The 13,837-nt window shown below is 37.5% G+C and overlaps 1 pseudogene; it reads right to left on the bottom strand.

Annotated features, from left to right (window-relative positions):
• Positions 1–2,195: 2,195 nt before the first annotated feature.
• LOC113340027 lies at positions 2,196–6,161 on the bottom strand (annotated as a pseudogene).
• Between the last annotated feature and the right edge of the window lie 7,676 nt (positions 6,162–13,837).

Genomic DNA, 13,837 nt, shown 5'->3' with positions numbered 1-13,837 from the left:
TGCTGACGTGGCAGGATGCTGAGATGACATGTTAGCTGATCGGACGATGACATGGCAGCTGACTGGGAAAGTTTAGCTGACATGGGCGATTGCCATATAATGTGGGTGAAAGAATCCTCTGACGTGGGTGACAACAACTTAACGAGGGTGAACGAAACCTCTAACGTGGTTGACAACAACTTAATGTGCATGAACGACAACCTAATGTAAGTGAACGAACCCACTGACTTGGGTGACGGGTCCGCCGGTCTGGTCTGCCGTTTCTTCCGACCGGCAATGTCCGCCGGCTCTTTCCGGCCATATCTGATGATTTTTTTTGAAACCTTTCGCCGCGGTTTTATTTATCTGTCATCTATTCATTCGAATTTTGCAACGACTACATCTTTTGAACTTTCACAACGATTTGTCTAACTGTTGTCTTTTGGCAAGCTTTTGCAACAGGCACCGTTGACTGTTGTCTTTTCTCCTTGAACTTTCAGCAAGTCACTGTTGACTATTGTCGTTTCTCATGAACTTTTCTGCAACAATTTTGTATATATTTGTGACCTTTTCTAGAACTTTTTGCGATGCTTTTCTAGATGTTTTTCCTAGGGTTTTCGCCTCCCATCTCTGTCGTACGTGCAGCTGGTGAAGGTAGCTAATGGAAGCAGTTAGAGATAGGTAGCTTGGCAACCCGGTAAACATGGTGGTGGTGATTTCGACAAACTTCGAACTCGAACATGTCGCCGCTACGTTATCCTGGAATTGATTTCTTCAAACTTTGGACTTGTACATGTTGCGGATCAAACATCCTGGCAACAATTTTGATGATGCTTTCGCTCCATCTATTGTTGCGGACTGAACGTCCTGGCAACAGTTTCATCAAACTTTGTAGTGATGCAGTTTCGGTGGCTTCCAAAGGTAATTGTTTCAGCAAACCTCGAACTGTGAAGCCGGACTGTAGTAACTGTGATTAATTGTATTGCAGCAGCTGTGATCAGCTGGACTTCAGCGATTGCGATCAAAATTGGACTGCAACAGTTATTGTTGACGGCGTCCAAACTTCTTTCTCACGAACACGATTTTGAAGCTTTTTGTACTACTTTTCTCACTGGAAAAATTTGATTCTTTTTCACGTTTCCCCTTAGTCGGCGCCAATGTTTGTACCCATAAATATTTCCAGGCACAGAACACATCGGTTTGGTGATGGTGATGAAAACTAGGGTTAATAATACAAAGAAAAAAAAGAATAGCAGAGACACAAAATTTAACGTGGTTCGGCAAGTGTTTCCTGCATCCACGGATGAATCCTCGTAGGGAGAGATATTTCATTGATGTGATTGATACAATTGATTTCTGATCTCTTTTAGGGATTGCTGGTGTATTTTCATCTATCCGGGACCCTCTTTTAGGGTTGAGATTCCCCTCTATTATACAGTTGAATATATGAGTTTAACCCTAATTTCGAGATTAACTTCAGATGAAGCTAACTTGGCTAGCAAGCCATCTGGAACATTCTAGAACTTCCCTCTAGCAACTTGGTCAGCAAGTCGTCCCGAAATTTTCAGAATCTTCTTCTAGGGTTTTTGCACTGCATCGTTAGAAACGGGCCAAATCGACATAGGCTTACGGGTTTGACCAACGACCTTGACTTTGACTGTCAGGGTTGACTTTCACTGTTAACTGCGACTACAAATCTTTGACTGGAGACTGGATGGAAGCTGGCTGACATCACAACTGGCAACATGGATGGAGACTTGTTGGCAGCACTGCTGGCAACATGGCAGAAAAATGGTTGGAAATGCTACCGACAACTTGGTTGGAGGCACGATTGGCAACATGGCTTTAACAGTTGACCAACAGTTGACTTTGACCATTGACTAGTTGTTGACTTTGACGGTTGACCATTCGTTGACTTTGACGTGGACTGATCGTCAGAGTTGGTTGGCTGAATGGCAGACTTGAATAAGGGCCGAATGCTCATTAAAGTAGGAATCTTGCCCAATAATGTGGCATTTTTACTCATGGTAGTTTACGAATCTAATTATTATGAGCACTACCATGAATCTTATCAGTAGTCTTAAATTTTTAATATTGCTTCACATAACTTGACATTTTTTTTTATTCATGTACGTAACGACGGAACTAAACAAGATTTTCTAATGTATAAGTGGAGCCTCGAGTCGAGAAGAATGTAAAAATATTTACAAGAACTGTGAACTCCAAAGTCCAGCCTACATGAAACATTTTTGTAATTTTTATGGAACAGAAAGATTGAGATACTTAACAAAGATGCTTGTTATTCCAGTGTTTTTACTCATTATTTCACTCTTCTTTATTCTATGTACCGTACACGGTTTTTTATTCTTCTGGTAACGGCATCTTTGGAATCGAGTGAATCATAGGGGGTTGAAGACAAACGAGCATTCATTTAGTCAGTGGCATAGCTAGTGCTTCTCCATACGTAACCCAGTACCAAAACGCAGTTTCACCTCTTAGCACCTCCATATCAATCTCTTCATACCTACATATTCAGATTAGAAGCGTGAGTCCTCAAACCACTACTCCAGAGTACAGCAGATTGCCAGGTTCTAAATCATTTGGATTCCCACAAAGGAGAAGTACGTACAAGACCCTTCCAAGAACATAGATGACACAATATGTTGGTTGATCAAATAAATGATAAAACTACCTCACACGTAGGTCTGCTGCGCACGAAGTTTCGGCTGAAGAGCAGTAGCCGTCAGCAACGTCACTTGCAAAATCTGACCAGTCTTGCTGATCATATAAGTGATGAGAATACCTCCCGTGTAGGTCTCCTGCGTAGAAATTTTCAGAAGAACGCCATCCAGCAGCATTACCAGAATCGAAGCAGTTATGTGAATCTTTGTTCTCGTAGAAATGAATCCGAGTGCTTTGGATGTCAGTGTAAAGCTGCTTGGTAGTCATCGGGGGATCCAACCTAAGATAACATAACTTCATTTTAAAACTAAAGTATCTGAATGCCAACACAATTGCTCAGTATCATCAAATAAAATGTGCAAGGAGATACTGGATGGTAAGGAAATTAAACAAATGAAGATTGTACTACAAACCTGAAAGTTGAGATTTCAGGTGTAGAATCATCAAAAAGTCGACTGCTCTCTCCTTCATATCTTTGGCCAACAATTGAGGCCGACGTTGGATTATCACTTGCACTAAGAAGGTTACCATCTGATGCAGATCTTTTGAAAGATTGCCTACAGGAGAGAAAAAGTATTACAGATTCAAGATTGCACGCCAAAATTATAAGGAACAATTGGTTAATTCAAATAGTTGCCTAACTCTCCAAAAAAAAAATAATATATATATATATACATTCAGAAGCAGATTAATTAAATCTTCGTCCTTACAACAAAAGGAATCATCCGTACCTTGCGTTTTCATCCCCAAAAGAATCATTGCGCCTCCCAACATTGGAGTGCTCGTCTGCATCTAGCTTCCAAAGTGCAGGCCTACCCTGTTGTGGTTTGAAGTACCCCAAGAATCTGTTTTGTGGTGTATTTGATGATATGAGTATATACATAATATACAATATGATTACGGAGTAAAGCAGAAAGGTAAACCAAGTGGTAACATACATGTTTATAGCATCTTGCTTATCAGCATCCGTGTAAGCATTGCTCCAGTAACGGTGGAATTACCTGAGTATGTCTTGGGTGTGGATAGCTGCTTTCCAGTGGCCTCTTCTCGACCAAAATATCTATGCAGAATCCAATACACAAATTATTAACCTGGCAGTGAATGAATATATGATGCACTTACAAATAGTCACTTGAGTCACTTGGGGCACTACGCTGAATACAAATTATGTTACCAACTAATTAATAATAAAAAATAGCAGAAACCTGAAGATCTCCCGAGTATTTACCTTGCAATGAGCAAGAGATCCACCATACTGGAGAGAAAGTGTGTCCCCCATCATCTCATATAGTCCCATTAAATCAACAGCTAAAGGGTCATCATGGCCAATCTTTCGTCTATTGATAAACCCCAAGGCATTCAGTTGATATCCAAGAGCAGCCAATCCATATGAATACTGTGCAACGTTGGTGCGGTCCAAGCAATCAATGCAATTGGTCCTGAGGACACCATTTTGTAGCTTGGGTTTCTTGATCAAGCGGCTCTCATTATCTTCACCAGACACCAGATTTGGAGTTAATTGTGAATGGAAGAATCCTGTCGTTCTCAGTGAATATTCAGTCACTCCGCTAAGAGCTTCCAGCACTAATGTACCTTTACTGGAAAAATATAAAAGTTTTTGTCGAGTTAAAATCATACATGTAAGAAAAATTAATAACAACAACGACAAAATATTTCAAAGCCAGAGATGAAGAGAAGCCAAGACCTTTTATTAAGTTTAGCCAGATCCAAGTGAAAGAATCTCAGACGATTCTCAAAGGACAAATCCTTGTTCATGACTTCAGTCGCATAACAAAACATTCCTCGTAGCACAGACTCTCGAGCCTTTTCCTGCGTCTGCCGTTATATCAACCATAAATGTGGATGCCTTGTAAGGTTGGTTATTATCGAATTTGAAAAATAGTCTGCATATCTAAGCATGAAACAGATCAAGTGCAAGAGTTCAGTATCAATATTGTACGACCTACCTTAATCAAATTTAATATGATTATCGGCTTTCCGTATCTTTTCACAAGGTTATCAAAGTGAAGCCTGGTAGCCTTATAGTTTACGTCACTTCCCACTAAAAGATAACAGTATTATTAGCTGTACAAAAGAATGGTGGTGCATACAAGCTAGTATTTGACGTATCGGCACTTACACACGATTTTAGGTTTAACATTTAGGCGTGAAGAAGTTTCCTGCGACCAGAAAAGGGGAATAGAGCCCCGGTGCTGTACAACAGAACTTATTTCCGGTGGATATCCTTGGCGGCCAAGATCTTCAAACACGATCTGTTCAGTCTCAACATCATTAGCAACTCTTCCCTTCTCGTCCACACCACGTTTATGGTACCTTGTGCCAGCGTAGTGACGAGAGCGCCTAGAAATGAGTGTCAAGTAAAAATCCCTCCCAGAAACCGAAAGTTTTTCCTGAAAACCAAAGACATGCAGCTAACAGTTACGAATTGAAGATTGACGAATAAACAGCAAGTGGAACATCTGCAGAACGTTAACATACTCGATTAACACCATCTAAGCTATACCTGTTTGAAGAAGCCATATACTAATGCCACGGTCCAGAGAGTATTCTTCAGATTACTTCGGATTCCACGCGTCAAGAATGCATTCCAGACAAACATTTTTTCGTAGAGAACTGGCCCTGTCTTAGCATCATACAAGTTCTTTTGAAGGCTACGCATAATATGGTATGAGTAGCTGAAAAAGAAGTCCTTGGTAAGGTCTATTGAGCATAGAAGCTTCTTGTATCTATGTCATGAATAAGAAAACACAAAATCCATTAATACCAACATACAGAAGTAAAGTAATATTTACCCGCACAACAACATGAGAACGACAAAGTAAATTTACATGCAGAATGGGCAGAAAATATACCTGTTTTCTTCGCTTTTAGGAAAAACCATATTAGTCTGAACACTAGGATGTGGAATTGGAATCGTCTCGCTCTTGCTGATTCCATATATCACATGGCCACAAATTGTACCAATCTGCTTTCGTTTCGTGATGAGCAGCATACAATATGGCCCCAAGAACTTAACGAATCCTACAGAATGGAAATCTAAAAAAGGGCTGACAACAAATATGGAAAACACGTCGAAAACAAATAAAGAGTTCGGATTCCCGTACCAACAATTCCGTAACAAGTAGTAACGAGTTTGAGACCACCAGTAGATGCATTCCCTTCGCGTAACAGCGTCAACAAATCGGAACACTCATCTTTGGAATAAGTTGTTGAATCCTCAACAATGTTTAACTCAGTAGGTGCTAATCGATCGATCTTCATTATTCTCCAAACCGTCTTGCTCTTGTTTCTACCAACCATATAATATTTCTGCCACACACAAAAGCGATCGCACGATCGATAACGCTCAATGCGCAATTTTATAAACCATAAGATCCTTGGGAAAAAGAAGAAGAAACAAAGTTGAAATTTCTTACCGATTTGGTTTCATAAAGTCTGAATTTCTGCAAAAAAGACTTGTTTGGATCCATAACATGGTCTTGTTCTTCAGCACCCGATTTGTTGAGCTCATCATAATCTGTATTCATAATTATAATTTGGAGATTAATCAAAGAATGAATTTAATCAATCAATATGATTCTGCTTCTTCTTCTTCTCAACTTCTTCAAGCTTAACATTTCCTGTAAAAATCTGTAACTATTTCATTTTTTTTAAACAATCAATAATTAATCCATTCTGAATAAACCCACAATTTTAAAGAGACAATTGATATACAGAAATTTGCTTATAAAACAGAGATTATAATTGAATACAGAGCCTGATCAATTCAATCAAAATACAGAGAAAATATACAGCTAGAGAAAAATTCAGAAAGAAAATAAGATTACAAGATTAGAAATTTCTCTCAGTTGTGATGAATTTGTTTGGTTTCTTGTTTTTATATCAAGATTACAAAATGCATAAAACAAAAATGAAAACTTGGTGAGATGAATTTGTTTAGTCTGAATTCTTGTTTTATATCTGAAAAACTCAAAACATTCTAGTTGCTTCTTCTTCTTCTGATGGAGTCAACAGGAACAAGATAAGAAAGAAAGAAAAACCCGGGAAACGAAAAGCGGTTAAGTAATGCAGTAAATTTTTTTACTAAGGGTTAAAAAAACTTTAAAATGGGATGTTTATTGGTGGCCGATACCGGTGGGTTTATTTTTTTTTTTTAGATGCTGTCATTTTTCAAAAAAAAAAAAAAGGTTATTTTATAATTTTTATTTTTTTAAGGGTTTAATATTATAAAAAATATCAATTCTTTTTGAAAAAATCGGTGTCACTGAAGTTATTGAGTGAGGATATCAATGACCTAAATTTGAAACCGTCAAGACCAACATTTTTACTGAAAACAAAATGAAAATTGTAAAAAAATACAGATTTGCTTACAAATTCAATCATATTGATCAGACCCAAGGGAATGAGCCCAAAAGTATTTTTTGATAGCATTTATAGTAAAAACCAAGGCAAGCTTCAAAAAAATTCGCTATTCTTACATAAGATGAGTAGGGATCCCCTCGCATTATCTCACACGTTGGATGTAATTTTTGTAATTAAAAACCAAACCGTAATATATTTGAAGCTAATATTTTGGGGATATGTTCCTCTTAACCAGTTATTCATGCCTACCAAAAATAAGCACATTCCGAAATAGAAAACCTCACAATCTACCGGTCTTAATCTCAATGGCTGAAAATCCACTGATTCTCAATGGCTCATTTTCAAAGCAGTAGATGATAGTGTTATACGTTTCGGAATGTACTCATTTCTGGTAGGCATGTATAACTTGGTAAGAGAAACATATTCCCAAAATATTAACTTCAAATCTGTTACGGTTTGATTTTAAATCGCAAAAATCACGTCCAACATGTGAGATAGTGCGAGAATAAAAATGTGAAGGGAACCTTCCTCATATATATTGGGAATTGGGTCCAAGAGCATAGCTCAGTGGTATCCCATCATCCAGTATGGAGGAAGTCAAGGGTTCGATCCACACCGCAGTAGAGGTTTGTATTTAAATTAGTTGTATAGAGGGGTTTGGTGGGGTTGGGTCTAGCAGTGGGGCTAGTCCAACTGGCTGGATTTGGGTAAGGACCTGGGTCCGACTTTAGCTCATCAAAATATATACTCCCTCCGTCCTAGTTTAGATGCCAAAATTGGATTTTGCACAAAGATTAAGAAACACAAGGAGAATAGTTTTTTCCCATAATTACCCTAGGTTAGTATTTAATGTTCCTAGTTTTTAAATGTCTAGGTTTTTGTTGTTTAGTTGGAAAAATTCAATTTAGAAGAAATATATAGAGAAAAGTATTTAAGAGTGTGTCTAGAAAATTGAAATACATAGTTCTCCATGTTATGGCATGATTCCAAGTTAGGGGCAAATCAGGATAAAAGGTGGAAAAATATGGAGTATAGCAAGTATTCTAGGACAAAAAAAATTCTCAATTTTGGCATCTAAACTAGGACGGAGGGAGTATATATATATATATTGGGAATAAAAAAAGTTAAAAAATTAGAACGTGTATAATATTTTTCCTCCCTAGTTTGGGGCCTATAAGGATTATTTGGGGTCTATGACTACAAGACACAAAAGGTCATCATGAATTCAAATGAAAAACCCCTTATCCAACTATTTTACATAATAGCTAATTTATCCCTGATTAATTAGTGTTAATCGGGTTATTAATTGATGTTTAATCATGTTAACCTAGAAATCAATTAATGTTACTTCATCGTCAAAACATGAAAAAAAATTGATTTTTTTTTTTTTAATTCAACCAAAATCGGTCTATGTTCATGCTCTCATAAACCGATTCTTAGACTTAGAACATAAACCGATTCTAAAATTCAAGAGTTTTTCTGTGATTTTTTCACTATAATCGGTTTATGTTAATGCCCGCATAAACTGATTATAAATCTAGACATTTCTTCAATTATTTTGCTCATAACTTCTTCGTCCGATATCGGAATGACCTCACTTTTTTTTTGCGTTCAATTCGTATTTTCATGCTCTACAAATATAAAGATAAAAGTCTCAGGGTTTGTGATAAAATTTAAACATGTTAATGAATCAGTTGATATATGCATTAGCATAAACCGATTGTGGTTGATGTTCATCAAACACGATGAACATCAACCCAGAATCGGTTAATGTAGGTGTATAATAAAAACCGATTGCTTGTAACGTCAAATACAATCAGATAATCTTGTGCAAACATAAATTGATTCTGGGTTGATTTTCAGAACATTTGATGAGTCAACTTCAGAGATTTAGAGTTAAATCATTGTTGAGTTTCTCTTAAAAGGAACATATTAAAAGGATTAACTCAATCACTTGAATTGTTTGTGGGCGAAGACCCAAAAAAATGAGAATTCAATTGTTGTTTGTGATTGGATTTTAGTTTTTGATTTTGATGGAAATTTAGAAAAATTGGGTTTTGATTAAAGATTTTTGTATTTGTTAATAGAAATGATTATGATTTTGTATTTATTTTAGAATTATTAAGGTTTCTTTAAAGAGTAATTTAGTATTTGTACCTAGTTTAGACACCCCTTATCCCCGTAGTCTAGGTGGGTGAGGAAATCTATAGACCCCAAATTAGGAAGGATATTTCTGATGATGTTAAAAAAAAAAGTTTTGTTTGACAATGGCTTAAGGTTGGCACAAAGACAACTAAAGATTTATCGGTTGGGAAAAATCTGCAACATGGCTTGGCAGAAAACATTAAATGTGGAAAGAAGTCTGGAATAAGACAAACTGATTGTACTACAACTCATGTCCAAAAATTAAGTGAAAATACTGCTAGTCAACCAACAAATATCGTGGGTAATACAAACACAATGCCACCTCTCCGAGCCATTATGTTCTGGTTATCTTCTATTATAAAAGTATGATCCACACACCTAATCTCTCCACTGGCAGTAAGCTTGATAGTTCCAATGGAACTAACACCCATTGTTCCTATTACAAGAAAAAAGGCATCCCTTGGAAACTAAGAAGGAAAGAGTCAGCCCTTGGTTACATAGAAGGGAAAGATCATTTAATCAAACCTACTCTATACCCCATAGTAAAGCTACTCACCTTGAGCAGACAAAAACAGAAAAAGCTTCACCTGCCTCTGTCAGTCATAAACCTTCTCTCCATAACAAAAATATTCCATCTCTTCACACGGAAAACTTCATCCACTATCTAGCCAAAGATAGGTCAATACCTACTAAGATAAGAGACATCTCTAAAACCATATCTCATCTGAAGATTGCAGAACTACACAGTACTACAATAATTTTGAAATTTCAAAAACAAAGCATTCTACCGCCAATAATACCCCCAGCAACAATTCTTAAAAAAAGAAACCCCCACTGTTTTCTCTTTCTTTTCTTTTTCGAATCGAACTTATATACTCTAATCCTTATGGTTGATCCTGAAAAATACCATCAATCAGTTAGCTGAGAAAATGAAAAAGGTGGCTACCATTGCTGAGCAAGAAGAAACCTGCATCGAAATAAATCCATTTTATCTCAAGGTTGAGGAGAAGAAAGAATGAAAACTTAGTTTCGTGGGAAGATATGTGAGTCCACACAAAGCACTGATAATGTACCTAGAAACTGCATGAAACGTACTTGGGACATCTCCAAAGGGTTCAATATATCCAAACTCAACAAGGGCTTCAATTTCTTCATCATTAAAGTAAACAGTGAAGAAGATCGTATCCACCTGGCTACAAGGGGTCCTTGTATTGCTCTGGAAAACTTTATGGTTCTCATTGAAATACCAAAATATGGCTTTATTGACTTCAATCCAAAATGGTTTGATTTTGTTTTAATGAAAATTCATCTGAAGAGGGTTCCAAGAAGAATGACATCATGGGAAGCACTATTCGAAATCTGCAGACCAGCAGGAGTCCTTAAAAAAATCAAATAGGCCTTATGGCAGAGACGAAGACGAGAAGAATGTGGATGTTATGGTCTTAATCAATCTGAAGGAGAAAATGCCAACATGTATGTGGGAAAAAGTGGGAACTAACAAGACTAGAATTGAATATGCATACTCAATCTACCCAAAGTTGTGCCAAGTTTGCAGGATTCCAGACCATTCAGCAAAAGTCTGCAACAATACAGAGACTGAAAGAAATGCCGAAGAGGGTGGAACTGAGAAAAGACAAATGGAGTTAGGAGGTCCTTCAAACGGCAAATCCCAACAAGACAATGAAAATGATACCACAGAGTCCTCTGACTCCCATCTGATCACGGTGCAAGTTACAAACAATTACATCCCAAATGCTCTTAGAATTGTGGGATTCAATGGCAAGGAAACTCAGATTGTAGAAGCAGGAGGTGAAGATGGTGAGGTCAACAACAATGAGCTTACATAGGAAGATTTCTTCCACAATCTAAAGCCGGATGATCTCTCGGACCCATTCATCAACAACCCTTTCAAAGGAAACCTGATGGAATGGGACAAAGATTCTTCTTTCGCTCTTGGGAGAGGAGCATCTGAAGGATGCAAAAAAGAGATTCTCAGTGAGAAATCTACAAGATCTCCATCAATTAAAATCGTTGCTAAAGCAAAGTTGTCGAAAAGCACCAAAAAGATAACACCAACGATCCCACCAGGTTTTGAGAACACCATTCCTCATCCAACTTCTGAAGAAATCCCAGCAAAATCTTGAACAAGACAGCAAAGGCCAGCAAATCTTCTTCAGCAATTTGAGGCAGCCCATCAGGAGGATAGAGTTCAGAATCCATGGCAGTCCAAGAAAAAAAAAAAAAGAGTCTTTGTGGAAGACATGGAAGGCACCAGCAAAAGTCCTACAAAGGAACCAGGAACAAAATGGACTGAGAAAGCGCAAAAGGTAACACTGAACTATAGGTTTTCAAGCTTTAAATCTTATGTCGTCACATTGAAACTCTGCTCTCAAAGACTTAGATCCAAAATAAGCATGTATACCCATAACACTAGGAAAAAGGAATACCCCATAATATCTTACTTCTGGGAATTCCTTGTGGTCATAACTTGGAATTGCCAAGGTTTAGGGAGGAAAAACACACAACAATACCTCTTAGAAGTTCTGAACAAGGAAACCCTAGATATATTATGTTTACTAGAAACCAAGCAACAGAATGGGAATATGCATAAAATCCTAAAATCTGTGAATGTTCACAACTATTGGCTTGTTCCCCCTAGGGGTCAAGCAGGGGGAATGACTATGATTTGGAAACATAATTTGTCTGTTAACATAGAAAGCTCTACCTACAATCAGATAAATGCTATGTCCACTGAACAATGTTCAAACAGGCTATACATGGTATCAGCATTCAACGACAGTCCTTACCCAGTTGACAAACAACCTTCTTAGGACATGCTTGTTAGAATAGCTGAAACCATAAATATACCTTGGATCGTTATGGGGGACTTAGATGTGGTCCTTAGCGTGATGAAAAAAAGGAAGTCGCCCTTTTGATAATGGTGAAGCAACCATTTTCAAAGAAAAAATTTCTGATATGAACTTACAAGATTTAGGATTCAAAGTCTACCCATTTACATGGAGTAACCAAAAAACTGACAACTCGAGGGTTGAGGAAAGATTGGATAGAGCCCTCAGCAATGAATAATGGATCGATCTTTTCCCAAAATCGACAGTCCATCACCTCATTGCTAGGGGGTCTGACCATAGCCCAATCATCCTTAAAACTAACCCTGAATGGAAGGATGGTGCTTACCCATTCAAGTATTTCGGGGGCTGGATGGAGCACCCATATTGCAAGAGAGTAATCATGGAAACTTGGAGAAATACTCAACAGGGATCTGTGAGTTTCTCTTTTGCTAAAAATCTGAAAAATGTTAAATATTCTCTAAACATATGGAACAAAAACACTTTTGGAAATATATCCAACACAATATCTCTAGAATCAAGAAAGAAATAGAAGGCCTGGCTAGCAATAACAATAGATATCACACCACGCTTAATAGACTTGATACCTCTCTAAGTAGATGGCATGATATTGAGGAGAATTACTGGAAAACAAAAAGTAGAAACAACATAATAAATTTGGGAGATAGAAATACCTCCTTCTTTCACAATTCTGCCAGGACAAGGTATAGAAGAAATAAAATTGAATTTATGAAAGACAAGCATGGAAACTGGTTAGAGAACAGGTTGGAGATCTCTAAGTGTCTAAAAGACCACTTCAAAAGCATAGCAACCACAATAAACCCTGTTCTTGACAGGGACATGTTAAACCTTATTCCCCCTTCCATAACTGAGAGAGATAATGTTATTCTCCTTGAAATTCCTAAGGATACTGAAATAAAAGCCACTTTCTGTGCCATGGAAGGCAATAAAGCACCTGGACCAAATGGGTTTCCCCCAAATTTCTTCCAAGACAGTTGGGAAACCATTGGTTAGGACTTGATAAAACTGGTTTAAAATTATTTTGAGACTGGATACATGCTCAAGGAAATGAATACCACTTTCATAATCCTCATACCTAAGATTCAATTTCCCTATTCTCCAGGGGATTTCAGACCAATCTCCCTATTCAACACTACTTACAAGCTCATATCAAAAATCTTAGCCCAAAGAATGATACCATTACTGAGTAAAATTTTCTCCCTTTACCAATCAGCCTTCATATCAGGAAGGCAGATAACACTATGGTTGCCCATGAGATCATCCATAACATGAGAACTAGAAGAGACCTACAAGAATGGATGGGGGTAAAAATTGACATGTCTAAAGCGTTTGATAGAGTGGAATGGCCCTTTCCTGCTAGCTGTTCTAGGGAAAATGGGTTTTTTTGAAAAGTGGTGTCACATTATAAACCAATGCATCTCCACTACTAGCCTAGCCATCTTGTTGAATGGATTCCCTTGTGATAACTTCAAACCAACAAGAGGGCTCAGACAAGGGGACCCCTTATCCCCCTATTTGTTCATATTATGCATGGAGGTGTTCTCTAGGACCCTAATCCATGCTGAGAACGAAGGGAAGATACATGGGATCAAAATTGTTAAAAAAGCACCTCCTATAAGTCGTTTATTGTTTGCGGATGATTGCATCATCTTTTGCAAAGCAAACACATATGAGGCTGAAAATATCCTTGATATTATAGCTAGATTTAGCTCCTGTTCAGGGCAAATGATAAATATAACTAAGTCAGGAGTCTTCTATAG

Source organism: Papaver somniferum, unplaced genomic scaffold (assembly GCF_003573695.1).
Source record: "Papaver somniferum cultivar HN1 unplaced genomic scaffold, ASM357369v1 unplaced-scaffold_21, whole genome shotgun sequence".
In the NCBI taxonomy this organism is placed as follows: domain Eukaryota; kingdom Viridiplantae; phylum Streptophyta; class Magnoliopsida; order Ranunculales; family Papaveraceae; genus Papaver; species Papaver somniferum.
Note: the sequence above shows the minus strand (reverse complement) of the source record. Positions and strands in the feature narration are given on the sequence as shown.